This window comes from Alligator sinensis, unplaced genomic scaffold (genome assembly GCF_000455745.1).
Source record: "Alligator sinensis unplaced genomic scaffold, ASM45574v1 scaffold288_1, whole genome shotgun sequence".
Taxonomy (NCBI): domain Eukaryota; kingdom Metazoa; phylum Chordata; order Crocodylia; family Alligatoridae; genus Alligator; species Alligator sinensis.
Genome location: NW_005841876.1, coordinates 584,397 through 597,237, shown reverse-complemented (window position 1 = coordinate 597,237; position 12,841 = coordinate 584,397). Strand labels below are relative to the sequence as shown.

Sequence of the window (12,841 nt, the reverse complement as noted above, 5' to 3'; positions counted from 1 at the left end):
TCCAAAGTACTGAACATCTCACTGAGTTATGTGCGTCCAACTTGGTCTCTTCCTCCTGGCTCCACATCTCCTTCTTTTGATGGGCTGGGAGCAATTTTGAAAGGGAGCACCTAAAAGGGTTCTGGGTAATGCTTAAACTGTGGTGTAGTGTGATGGTTAAAGCAGTATGCTCAACAGTCAAACAGATATAGATCCTCTAGGGAATAAGGCCTAGAACCAAGTCTCCAGCTTCCTGGGCACATGGCTAAGCCGTTGGATGGTATTCCTCCTCTAGAGTTTAACACCTGCTAGTCATGGATTTATGGGAACCTGCACTGTTGGGTCTTAGATACAGGTACACATTCCATAATGGGCACACATATGTAGCTGTGTGTGGGCCTAGTCTGTGTGTAGCCTACTGTGAGTGCTTAGTCTATGTGCACACACTTACATGTTATAGTGCAGGGGTAGTTGAACCTTCACATAATTGCCAAAATGTCACTTACATGATTAGAAAGTTGCCATTAAGACATACAAGAAAAATAGAACTTCACCATTAACATTCCAAATCTGGGAATATTTGGCCAAGGTATTCCCAACATCCACTCCTCCTCCCCAGAAATGTATTTCTAAAGGTTGACAGACTCCACCAATATTTTTTCCTGACATTTGGGGATCAAACTGTAGCTCTGATAGTGCCCCAAATGTCCTGATTCACTCAACATTTATCCCTGGTGCCCTTAACCCATGTGAGTAGGTAATATTTTTCAAAAACTGGTTTTGCGCTAATAGTGTCAGGAGCCTAATCCCCTTGGGCCAAAGGGCACATATGCAGAGGAAGGGGTTGACAGAGGTTCTAACCTGCCATTTTTCACATGATCTGGGGAAGCTCTAGTTAACATTCAGTAACTATTCACCCTGCTCTAGGTTCAGCTGGTGTCAGGCTGAAGCCAACCTTTGAAAGAAGTCTGTAAAGAGAGGCCTCTTGTTACAGTCTCCCTCAGTCAAAGAGTTTATTTTATCTTGGGAACTGACATCTGAAAAGAGCTGATAATTTGGAAGGCACTAAAACTATTTTTGCAAAGAAAATAAATTGCATGTGTGATAATGGGCTGGGAAAGGAAGGAGTTTTGGGGGATGAGGGAGTTTGGACAGGGAGAGAGAGGTGTAGGACTATGGCAAGGAGACAGAAATTGAGGGAGATAAATGGGAATTGATGGTAAGGGAGTAAAGAGGCCTTGGGGTTTCAGGTCAGAGGGAAACGGTCAAACTAGAGAGAGTAGGAAGGGTGACATAGAACTGGGTGCAGAGCACAGATTTGGGGTGGAGCCTCCTGTCAGTCCTACATTCTCCTCTGCCATATATATGCCAGGACCTATTTGGTGAGATTGGCCATGGGGGGATCCCTCCCCCGGGCGCTGACTGGTCACTAGGAGTACCAGTCCCCCATGCTTCACTCCTTCTCCCCACCGTGCAAACTGGGATCTGGGAAGCTGTGTCTGATTCCCTTTTCCAATGTCCATCGTTTGCCAGAATCTAGGGGATACCTGCTGTTCTGGAGTGCGTGTCTCCTCTCCATGCTCCCCTATAGTAGCTGAAATCTGGGAGGGAGCAGGACTTGCCTTTCTAGGGGATAGGAGTCCCTAACCTTGATGCATATCAGAGAGCCAGGATTGTAGGGGAGGTTGCCATTCTGCCAGATCTGAGCTATTCATCTACCTCCTGTGCATGTGCTGGGGTCTTAGGGGTGTCTGAACCCCTTTTCCTGCATCCATAAATGCTGACATCTGGGGATTCACTATTCTTTTATGAGGGGAGCTGAAATTAGGCATGTTAGAAATGCATACAAACCACATAGTGTTGAGAATGAGATGAGGGGTAGAAAATCAGTGTGCTTGACTCAGTTCTGGTTCTTAAGCACTAGAAGAAGAAAGAGAGGGTGAAAACATGACAGTGTCAACCTTTCAGTCCTATAGTTGCAGTCTGTATTAACCGCCTTTATATTTCCACTCAGCTGAAACACATCATGATATCTCTCTGACTGCTCCTCTCTGTTTAAAGGTGGAGTGCTCGCAATACCTGGTCAGATGGCCTAATGATGTAATTAGCCCCAGGGGGATGTAGGAGAGGGATACAGAGCCAATTTTGGAGACCCTTGAATGAAAGGTTCCCACAAAATAAAACATATTTTTTCAGGTTAAAGATTACATCAACATTTTAGAGCATCTCTGGGCAATCACAACTTGACTCCCCAAAGGATCTTAGCCCCTCAAAATTTATCCCAGATAGTTCACAGCACCCACCATCCCTCTGAAAAAAATAATTGAGCTGTACAAATAGACATAAGCCTAATGCTCGGTGTGTACCTGCACTCCTGGGTGTATCTGAACCCCTCCACCTGTTCTCATATGTTGACTGGACTGTGGGGGCCCTTTCCCTCTACAGAGGCCCAAGCCACTCTACCTGCTTCCCTCATGTGGCAGTCAGGATCTATGGAAGCCCTGAATTTCTTGGGGGATCCCTCTCCCTGCCTGTTATGTATGTACAGGAATTCAGGAAGACCTCATCTATGTGAATGTGAGGATACTGTTTTTCCTAGGTAAGTCAGAACTGGGGGAAGAGCTGCTGAAGATAAACCAAATAGGAATTTCTGAAAAACAGGGAATACAAAATTAAAGTACACATCACCCTTATATGTTGTAAAAGAACTGTCTGGAAATAGGGGGATACTATGGAGTGTGAGACAACTAAATGGAGCAAGGGCAAGGTTGGGAAGGCCGGACTGAAGCATGTATGAGGAGCCCAGCTTCATGAGAGGCATACTATACTTGCAAGGCATTGTTCAGTGGACTGCTGGGGTTAACATAATCATGGAAGTATGATACCCTCTATGAGGACACTGAAGCAAGTACCAAATGGTAAGGCACAACCATTTATGTGCTAATGACTAAAGATACTCATGGCTTAATAGATATGATAGAAATAGGTGACCTAGAAATGGGTGCAGGGAGCTAGATGTTAAGGATAACAGTGAAGCAGAGGTTGGGGAGGAAATTAAACATCACACTCCTTTCTCACTTGCTTACAATTGCTGTACCAACTATATAATAAAACAATCAAGATCCTGGGTCATGTCTGTGATTTCTTTCATTGCCTCTGTCAGGAGACCACACACACCAGGTGTTTCAGTGCATGAACTCATTCCACTGCAACAACTTGTACCTGAGTAGAAAGGAGGAATAAAAAAGTATCTTTTCCTTTACATAACCCTAGGTGCTTACAGACCTTTAAAAAATCCCCAAAGGGTTGCTTTACTTTAAACTCAATGCATTCCCATGCCAAGCCCTGCAAATACCTAGAAGAGGCAGATTGTTACTTTGACATGGCTAGACCAACGTCTGTAAAAATCAGGTGCTTTAGTGGGGGGTTTTTAGTGCTTTTATTTAATAGCTGATTGAATCAGCTTTAGCTACAAGTAACAAAAAGCCCACAGAAACACCCAAACTTTACAGCCGCTGCACCTATCAAACCTGTATGATAACTATGACTTCCTAAAAATGATCATTTGAAAAAAATTAAGTTAGGAAATTCAATTAAATGACATTTAGTTAAATACAAGGTTGCAGGGTGATATTGCAAACCTTTTCAGAATGTTAAATCTAGCAAAACTCTTAACTTCTGGAAACCAGGAAATGAAGAGTTAACTTCTATGCCCACATACCATGACCCTTTCCTCCTCAATGATGAGTGTGCAGTGCTCATGACACATACTCTCAACCAGCCTTAGAACTATATGGAACAGCAGCTATTTATACCTGCCAAAAAATATCCTACTGTACAGAAAGAACATCACACCTGCTGTATCTTACAACTCCTTCACCCTCTTTACAAGTCTTTTACCTTTAGGTACATGATACCATCTATACTACACTTTCCTTTAGTGGCCATTAAGCTCACCATACATGCATGTCTCACTTAAATACTTAAATGCTGACCCTCCCTATGGCAAAAAGATCCGTATGTCTGCTATAGCCATCAGACTGCCATCCTAATCACCTCACTTTCTCTGCTCATAATCATTATTTCTGTACAATATCATTTTCCCCCTTTCTTAACCGTTTAAGAAGCAGGCAGACTAGAACAGTACAAAGAAAGAGGCTAGTTTTAAAGGTTATGGGAAAAATATTCTGATATGGTTCTTCTCTTTCAAATTACCTCTTTTCATTTTTTTATGAGCAATACAATATACAGGGCACATCTACATGAGATGCTTTAAGGCGCATTAGGTTAAATTTAAGGCACATTAGGGCATGCATCTACACGTGCATGCCCTTAATGCACTTTAACAATGGCAAATTTAGGCTATTCGTGTCTAAATTTGATACCTGCAAATGCAGCTATCAAATTTGGGCATAAATAATTAAAGCACATTAACAAATGTGTAGTTGCATTAAAGCACATTAATGCACTTTAATGCCTGCATGTGTAGATGTCTGCCTAAAGCCACTTAATACACACAAAGCTAATGCACATTAAATGTAGGCATGCTTAAATGCACATGTAGACATGAGACCATAATTGAAACAGATGAGTAGGCTTTTTGTTACTCAAAATATCCCTAAGAAAAATGAAAAATGACTGTTTTGATTTGCTGTGGGAATAGAATAAATCAGCACAACCATATGCCACAACCTGACATAGTGAACTTGCCTGAACTTGCTACCTAAGCACCTCCTCCTGTGGAGATGAGGTCAGAAGAAATTTGAACAGCTGCAGTCCCCCAGCCTTCTGTTACAGGGGCGCTGCACCAAAGTCTATACTAATGGAAGTGAATCTGACTCTGTGTCTATACTCTCCAGTTCTCTAACCTTTATATATTATTTGTAAAGTGCAATCAAAGGAATCTGAAAGACCAGAAGGCAATTTGTTGTGTACAGTAGTTGATTAAACTTATACACTTTCAATGCAATTTCGTGGATGCTTGCTGAGTCGTGGTCATAAAACTGGCAAGCATCTACAAGTAAAGCTTTTACATAAAGGACAAGAATATCCAGAGTGCTGAAAGCAGAAAAGGAGCTTGACACTTTCATCTATATATATCTACCAGGTGACAGCCCTGCTTCAAAGCTTCATGCCTAGAAATACCTCCTTTGAATTATGGCACAGGTCTCAAGTTCAAATTTGAGTCAGTATGTGGAATGCCATTCCTGGAGGCAGCGTTGGTTGTAGCCTTGTTGGTCTAAGGATATAGGCAGACAGGGCTCTTTGGGTAAATGTGATATCTTTTATTAGAACAACTAAATAGTTGGAAAAATTCCTAGAGGCATCATTTACTAGAGAGACAAATTCTGAAAGGCGCTTATGCATCCTGGCAAGTGATGCAAATTGCCCCTGGAAAAATCCCCTTGGTGAGGTCAAATTTTTCATGGGGTTACTGCTGCTTTTTCTGTGCTAGTGGGTCAAATAGGAGAAAAACTATTCCTGATGATTCCACCTCTCCCACATGTAACGTGGCAGAGTGGTAAAAAGCCCGGAAGATGGGCTTTTGGCCTGTGAGTCTAGACTACAGCCCCAATTTCCTTGAATGGGGAGAGTACTGAATTATATTCTCTACCTTCCCTCAGCCTTTGTAGAAGATACTACAGCTGACTGGTCTAAGAATGCTTTTCCTTAGTGTTGTGGAAGTAGAGTACCTATTCCTGCCATCCTAGTTTAGGAATGTCTAACTGACAGTCTCCAGCCTGACTGCAGCCTATGAGGGGTTAAGCTGTGACTCCCAGGCTCCCACCTGGCTACAATTCTCCCTTTCACTTCTGCTGCACTCTGGGCTCCCTCTCCAACATCCAGCTCCCATATTCTGTGCCTGCTTCAGGAGGTGGTATGGCACAGCACAGCATGGCTCAGAGTGCTCCAGGTGAGGCCAGGACTGCGTGGTGTACAGTGTGGCATTGAGGGGCAGTGTCCACATAAGATTATTTCAGCGGGTGTGCAGTGCTGGCAAGCTGTGCAAATGGGGGTATGGCCACCACTGTTGCAGTCCATAACATGTAAGGGCCCTGGCCACTTAGAAGTTGGACAACCCTGTCCTAGTCCATTCAAACTGTATGCTTTTTTAAAAAATTTAACCTCTAGACTTTGTCAGACTGAGAACAAACTGATACCTGAAACATGCCAGGTCTGACTTGTATTGGAAATTGAGAAGAGCATCTATTTAGTTTGATATTTTTTCCTTATTCCTAAAGGCCTGATCCTGCCTACCTTCCATTAACTTCAGTGGGAGAAAGCTCAGCCACTTAGTTTACTGTCTCCACAAAGTAAATATTTTAACACTTATGTGAGACATTTAAAAAGCTAATAACAAATGTGCATGGAAAAATGGCTTTTGTTTATCTAAGCCGTCAAAAATGACTTTCAAATAGGACAAAATATAAGACAAAAACATTTTGGAAACTAAATAACCATAAATAAAAATATTTTTTCTCATTCACACAGAATAGGCTTCCTTACAGTGTCATTGAAATGTATGGTTGCAGATGTTCAAAACAAAGAAAACATAATTATTGTGTTCATAAACCACCAAACAATGAGTTAAAAAATCTGAAATGCTTCTAATAAAAAATATCTATTTAATAACAAGGTAAACTGACAAACTGCTCTGCTGGAGTCCTATTTCTGCATCAACCATCTCAGCCCAATTGCAAATGTACTATTTATTCATTAAAGAATGTTACTATAGTTACAATATTCATTACAAAAATATTCTAGTAACATGGTAGAGTAGCTAAACAATACAAAAATAAATGGGACATTTATGTTTCTAATGAAAACTTGGATCTGTAAGCAGTTGTAGGAAAGTTAAAGAGTTAAAGTAAAATAGCTAATCCCCTCCTCTCCACCACAAAAAAAAAAGTCCTTAATAGTCCTGGTCTGAAAAAAGGAGCTCTGTAGGAACAGCAAATTCTTATTCAACATGTCTGTTCCTGTGTATATCCAGGGTCATATCTACTGACTTCAGTGACTGAAATAAGGGCTAGATTTTGCACTGAATTAAACTTGTGAAATCCAGTAACTTCATGGTTCAAGGAGTTGCCCTACACTTTTATTAATTTCTGTTTGTACTATATACCTAGAACAGCTAAAAGTCAGCTAGATTCCATTCATTTTTTGTATATGAACAAGTTATCTACCATCATTTGTATCTATGCACTATGTATGTAAGTGTGTGTATATATTTGTGTGCATTCAAGTGTGTATCTGTGTGTGTGTGCATGTGTGTATGTGTGTGTGTGTGTGTATATATATATATGTGTGTGTGTGTATATATATTCTAATATTATAAAAGTATTTGTCTGTCTGTCTGTCTGTCTGTCTGTAATGCCGTTCCAGACAGGTGGTGGTGGCAATGCAGCAGAGAACTGCCATGACAGTGGGGATGGAGGCGATGGAGTTGGGGGGCGAGGCTAGTGGTGCTGGCCTCGCCCCCCTGGCCCTGCTCCCTGGAGGTGGTGGCAAGGGAGCAGACAGAGCAGGGGGTTGAGGCCTCAGACCCAAAGCGGGGTGGGGGGAGCAGGCCCGGCCCCCGCCCCTGTCCCTGCCCCAGCCCTGAAGCAGCAGGGAACAGATTGGGGGGGACTGGGTGTAGCTTCAGCCCCAAAGCGGTGAGGGGAGGGGGAAGTGGGCCTGGCCCTGAAGTGGCAGGGAGAAGGGTGCGGGGAATGGTTCCAGCCCTGAAGCAGTGAGCGGGGGTCAGATACAGTCCCCTGTCCTCGCCCTCCCATCATTCTTGATAGGCAATTTGCTAGTAGGTGTGTGTGTGTATATATACATACATATATATATATACACACATACACATACACACAAATATATATATATATATATATATATATCCCTCCATTACAGGTGCTTGAGATGAGTTGTTATGCAGGACCTGCATAAGAAGGAAAAAATCTAGTTTAGAGTTTCTAAACCCAGACTAAATCTGCCCGGTTATAAACAAAATCTTTTTACTTACAGACTGAGCGCAAATGATGCAAAATCAGCAAAAAACATTCAAATTGTAATCTCACACTGCCATTTTTGCAAAGCCACATTTTAGCATTAAGCCACAATTACAGACAGACAGAGATAATTAGGCAGCCCACAGGACCACCTCTCTGCAAGTGTGTAGCTTCCTGTTCAGGAGGTTGTCCACATGAAGCAATGTGGCACGTTTCAAGATGCTGCTGTCTGGTACCTTGTATCATGTAGACCTGCCCTGCTTATTGTTTGAAATTCTATTTTAAAAAGATTATATGCAGTCTGGCTCAGAGACATGGTGATATTACACTATAATGCCATATGATAGGCTAAATTCTAAAGCAACCGATGATCTCACAAAGTCCCTTTCCAGCCCTAAACTTCTGTGAATCTGTGAAATGAGGAGCCTAATTCAAAGGCCAGAGCAGGGTAAATGTGGTGAAGAAGTGATGGACTTAGTCTTGGGAAAAGCAAGGGGCTGAGAGATGAAAAGTGTCAGTCCTAATACATACCTGATTGAATGATCAATGGACCATCACCAATGGAAACCTTAAAGAAAGCCATATGTTTGACCCAAGAGTAAGTCGTGGGAGCACTATTCTTAGAAAGAGCAATTAGGAGAGCCATATTAATAGTAGGGGTGTAGGTTGTAGCTGTGTTGGTCTAAGGAGATAGGCAGACAAGGTTCTTTGGGTGAATCTGATATCTTTTATTAGACCAACTTAAATAGTTGGAAAAAAAAATTCATCATATTTATAGCAGAGAATAAGAACTGATCAAAATGAAGGCTTAACCCTGAAATCAAGGTGACCTCTATACATTCTTTTGCCCTCCATTTCTCTATTGCCCTCCATTTTTTTGGAGGAAGGGGTTTTCCAGGTTATAACCTAACCACTTAGGTTTCCACTTGACACTTACCACTGTTTTCATGTGGAAGATCAATGGCTAGTCATGTAAGCAGGGTAAAGAATAAATTGATTGGACATTGGCCTTCTTATAGCTTTATACATAACACTGTCTTCAGACAAATGGGCATACTATAGCCCTTAAAATATACCTCCTCTTTAACCCATTGGAATTTAGAATTTCTGACAATTTTTTAAAGCTTTATTAAGCATGCTGCTCTGAGTACACTACTCCTTGGAAACACAAGGGATCATCTTGGCTAGGGCATACATTAGATATTCTGTTTTCTATCTTACATAACCAGCTAGGCTTCAATGATGTTCCCTGATTATAAATAGCCCCTCCACAGGGGCAAAGACAGCTATGGAACTTTTGAGATATATCTGTGTTTGCTAGTGGTCAGTGCAGGAATTGTAAATTCTTTGCAAAGGCTGTGCTAGACCTTAGAAGCTCAGTTTCTGCCTCAGCTGCAAAAGTAAGTCCTGCTTAAGTGTTAATTAAATTTCAGTTATATCTAAGACACTTCAAGCTGCAACATTATTACTCTTCTTTATAGTTAGGGGCTGTGAGCTGAATTCTATAGTGCACTGCATTTCATTAACAAATACTGTATAGAAACCTGTGTCGTTATCGTCATGCCTCTGATTCAGACAAAAGATAAAAGGAGCTTTTCCTGGCATTCCCTCAGCTGTATGTGCTTTTCACACAGATTCATTGTTATACAACTCTCCTTGATTCCTTTAGCAAATGTTTTTGATAGACTTAAAATGACCACTGATTCTTAAGTCATGAAGGCAGCATTGCAGGTTTAAGACTACTTTGTTATTGTGATGAAAGTGCTGTATGTTCTCTGGAACATTGAGAAGATCAGAACTAAGACAGATTTAGAACAGACCAAAGATGTAAAAATCTATTAAAGTCTTTCTCTTTCTCTTTTTTCCTCAGAGTGAAAAATCAATAAAGTGGTAGAAGCCAGATAGCATGGAATATACAACTCTTAGACCTCCATTTATGCACAATGTGACCTTGACCTGTATACATCTATTCTGCAATTTCCTATCATTAATTTATTATGTACCTCTCCTGACCATATCACTACAAGCCACACAGAAAAACAACTCTCAATTGCTAGATTCTTTTTAAAGGGGCAGACTTACTAGAGAACAGAAAATCATATTGTTTACAACAAAGTGAGAAAATATTTTTTTCCTTATTCATAATTGGAGTTACCATGATTTCAGTCCCTAAAAGCTAGTCATAGCATACGCTTAAGATTGCTATGGCATTACTTTCAGCAAGAATTTATAATGATAGCATATTTCTGCCCTAGCCTTGTGATGTTTTTTCTTCTATTTTTATGAAAGCATGAACATAGGGAAAGCATGAAAACAGATGAAGGAAAATATTTTTCCATCCCTTTAAAAAAAAAACAATCCTCATTACCCACATACTACTGCCATCAGAAGTATGTGGTATCACCCTTTTACAGATGAAATGAGATAGAGAAATTAGTGACTTGACTGAGGCCACACAGCAAGCCAACAGCAAGCCAACAGTGGAGTTGGAAACAAGAGCTAGCAGGTATTTTAGGTACCTTAGTGATGATGAGCAAAGTAGAAATACATATGGCATGTACAAACATTCACTCTCCCATGAGAAATTCCTGGGAGTTTATGCTGCTACAACTACGTTAACTCTCCTGAGAGTGAATTAACCCTGGTTGTTCCCAGGTTATTTTTCTCCTGGAGCAGCCATTTTTACTCTAGGAGAAAAAACCTGAATATCTGTATATTCATCACGAGTCACTAGAGAACAGTGGCTCTCCAGGAGAAACTGAACATCTATATGAAGCTATTGATAGAGAAACACTTGAGTTTTGTTCCTACTCCCAAAGCCCTGCTATCAGACTGTTTACCATTATCTCACAACATTCACTTTTTTTTTTTAATGTTTCTTATGATACACTTGTTACGTGGATTCAACAATGCTAAAATTAGGGCTAGGTGAGCCACAAAAGTTCCTGAGAAATGGTTGGCTATTATAAAAGCAAGTCTAGAGTTGGCATTGTTTATATTTTTCAATAAGTGCTAAATGTTTCATGATCTTATAAGAGATGTAGTTCTTTTTAACACCTAAAAGTTTGGAGAAAGTCTGGATAAGATTCAAAATAGCACCCAACATTTTGAATACTTTATTGAAATAAACTTCATAGGTTCACCCATGATTACTAAAACTATAGCATTAATTAGAATAGATGGCATCACCATCTATTGGGCTACTTGGTGTCTCAGATTTCTGGGACTTCCTTATGATTCCCACAAACCCTGGGTAATAATATGTAGCTTGGTATCTGTACTCCTTGAGCAAGCACTACTGATAAAACTTTGCTAACCCTGTTTTAAGACTTGTTCCTGAATCATTAAAATCAACTGGCCTTTTACCACTGACTTCTACAGGAGCAGGATCAAGTCCTTTCAGGGTCCTCTTGTCAACTGCTCTGGACTGTGTGATGCCAGGTAAGTGCCTCCTGACCTGGTGCCATATCCCATCTATTTTGACCCATCCTCTGGCTTGTAGAGTAAACCTGGGATTTTTGCTTACAGGGCCAGTCTCTAATCCTTTCTAAAGACCTGGTTAGGAACCTGAAGGGTACACAACCCAAAACATTACATCTTAATTTACAGATTTGCAGTTAAGATTCCACAGTTCTTTTTGTTCTTGATTTAATCTTTAGGGATTTACTCTTTTCCCAAGCTTTACTTTCTGGTATTGCTGCTACTCCCAGGGGCATGTCAGGATCTATTATGCATGCCTGCCTTTCACTTTTGATAGTAAAATGTAAACAAGGTGTAAAAAGAAACTGCTTTCCTTGTTTGTCCTTAATAAGCACTTGTAAAACAAGTGGCCTTCTTTCCTTGCCAGCTACATCTCCTGGCTAAAAAGACTGAAAGTTACAAGCTAGACCTTTTCGTGCACTGGGAGTGGTGCTGGGCTGAGAGTGGAAACAACAGATATAAATATCCTCCTCTGCCCTGGAAAGTAAAGAGCGTGGACAGGCAGCATTTGCTTGGGCTGTTTTCTCCCCACCAGCCTGTGAGCGCTGGGTATTTGCCTGCTCCGTTTATGCGCAGGAGCCAATAGAAGCAGAGGCAGATCACCCCGAGAAGGAGGTAAACAAGTTGTTTACAACTCCGTCGTGGATCCTCCTTGCGGGGCTGAAAGGCAATCAGAGCCTCGGACGGGGGGGTTGCTGATGGGAGAGCAGCCCCGGCGCTGCCAAACTCTGGCTCCAGAAACGTCTGCGGGGCTTCAATAACAGGAAATCACGTGTGCTGTCATTATCAGCTGCGGAGAGAGACAGATGCACCCAGATCAATATCAGTGTCCAATATCAAAGCCCGATTGTGATGGCACCGAGCGTTTTGAACTAGGGAAAACAACACAACTATTTTAAATTATTAGGGCTGGCACAAAAAAACCAAACCAAACCCCCAAGCCTTTTTTTCTTTCTTTCTTCTTTTCTGGTTTTATTTGATTTTAATTTCCTGTTTATTTTCCTCCCCTTTTGAAAAGCGAGTGGATTCAGGCTCCGTAGTTATTGCAAGGGCTGAAAGTCCTTTCTGCCCCACGTTCCTTTGATCGTTATTGATCTTATTAAACTATGTTTGTTTAGGGTTGCAGAGGGGAGGGGCTGTAAATCAGAGCACGACAGCAATAACCAGCCTGACCTTTCCGAACTGTAAAGGGATATCTATTAGCACAGTTTGGGAAGGAGCGTGTTTTACTGTGTAATTGAACCCCCCCCCCCCCCCCCCCCCCCCTTCCCTTTCTGTGGTCTGCAGCAGTTTATGCGGCTTTTAAAAAGAGAAAGACACGGAAACAAAAGAACCCCATGTGGGTTGTGTTAACACAAGACCAGAGGGGAAGGGGAAGGGGA

General features: G+C 41.4%; 1 long non-coding RNA gene across 1 annotated transcript in view; it reads left to right on the top strand.

Moving 5' to 3' along the window:
* Positions 1 to 12,281, top strand: part of LOC112549159 — a 47,061-nt gene extending 34,780 nt beyond the window's left edge. Inside the window, exon 3 of the long non-coding RNA XR_003092495.1 lies at positions 9,850 to 12,281. This is a non-coding gene — a long non-coding RNA (uncharacterized LOC112549159). The remainder of the gene's footprint in view (positions 1 to 9,849) is intronic.
* The last annotated feature ends 560 nt before the right edge of the window (positions 12,282 to 12,841 follow it).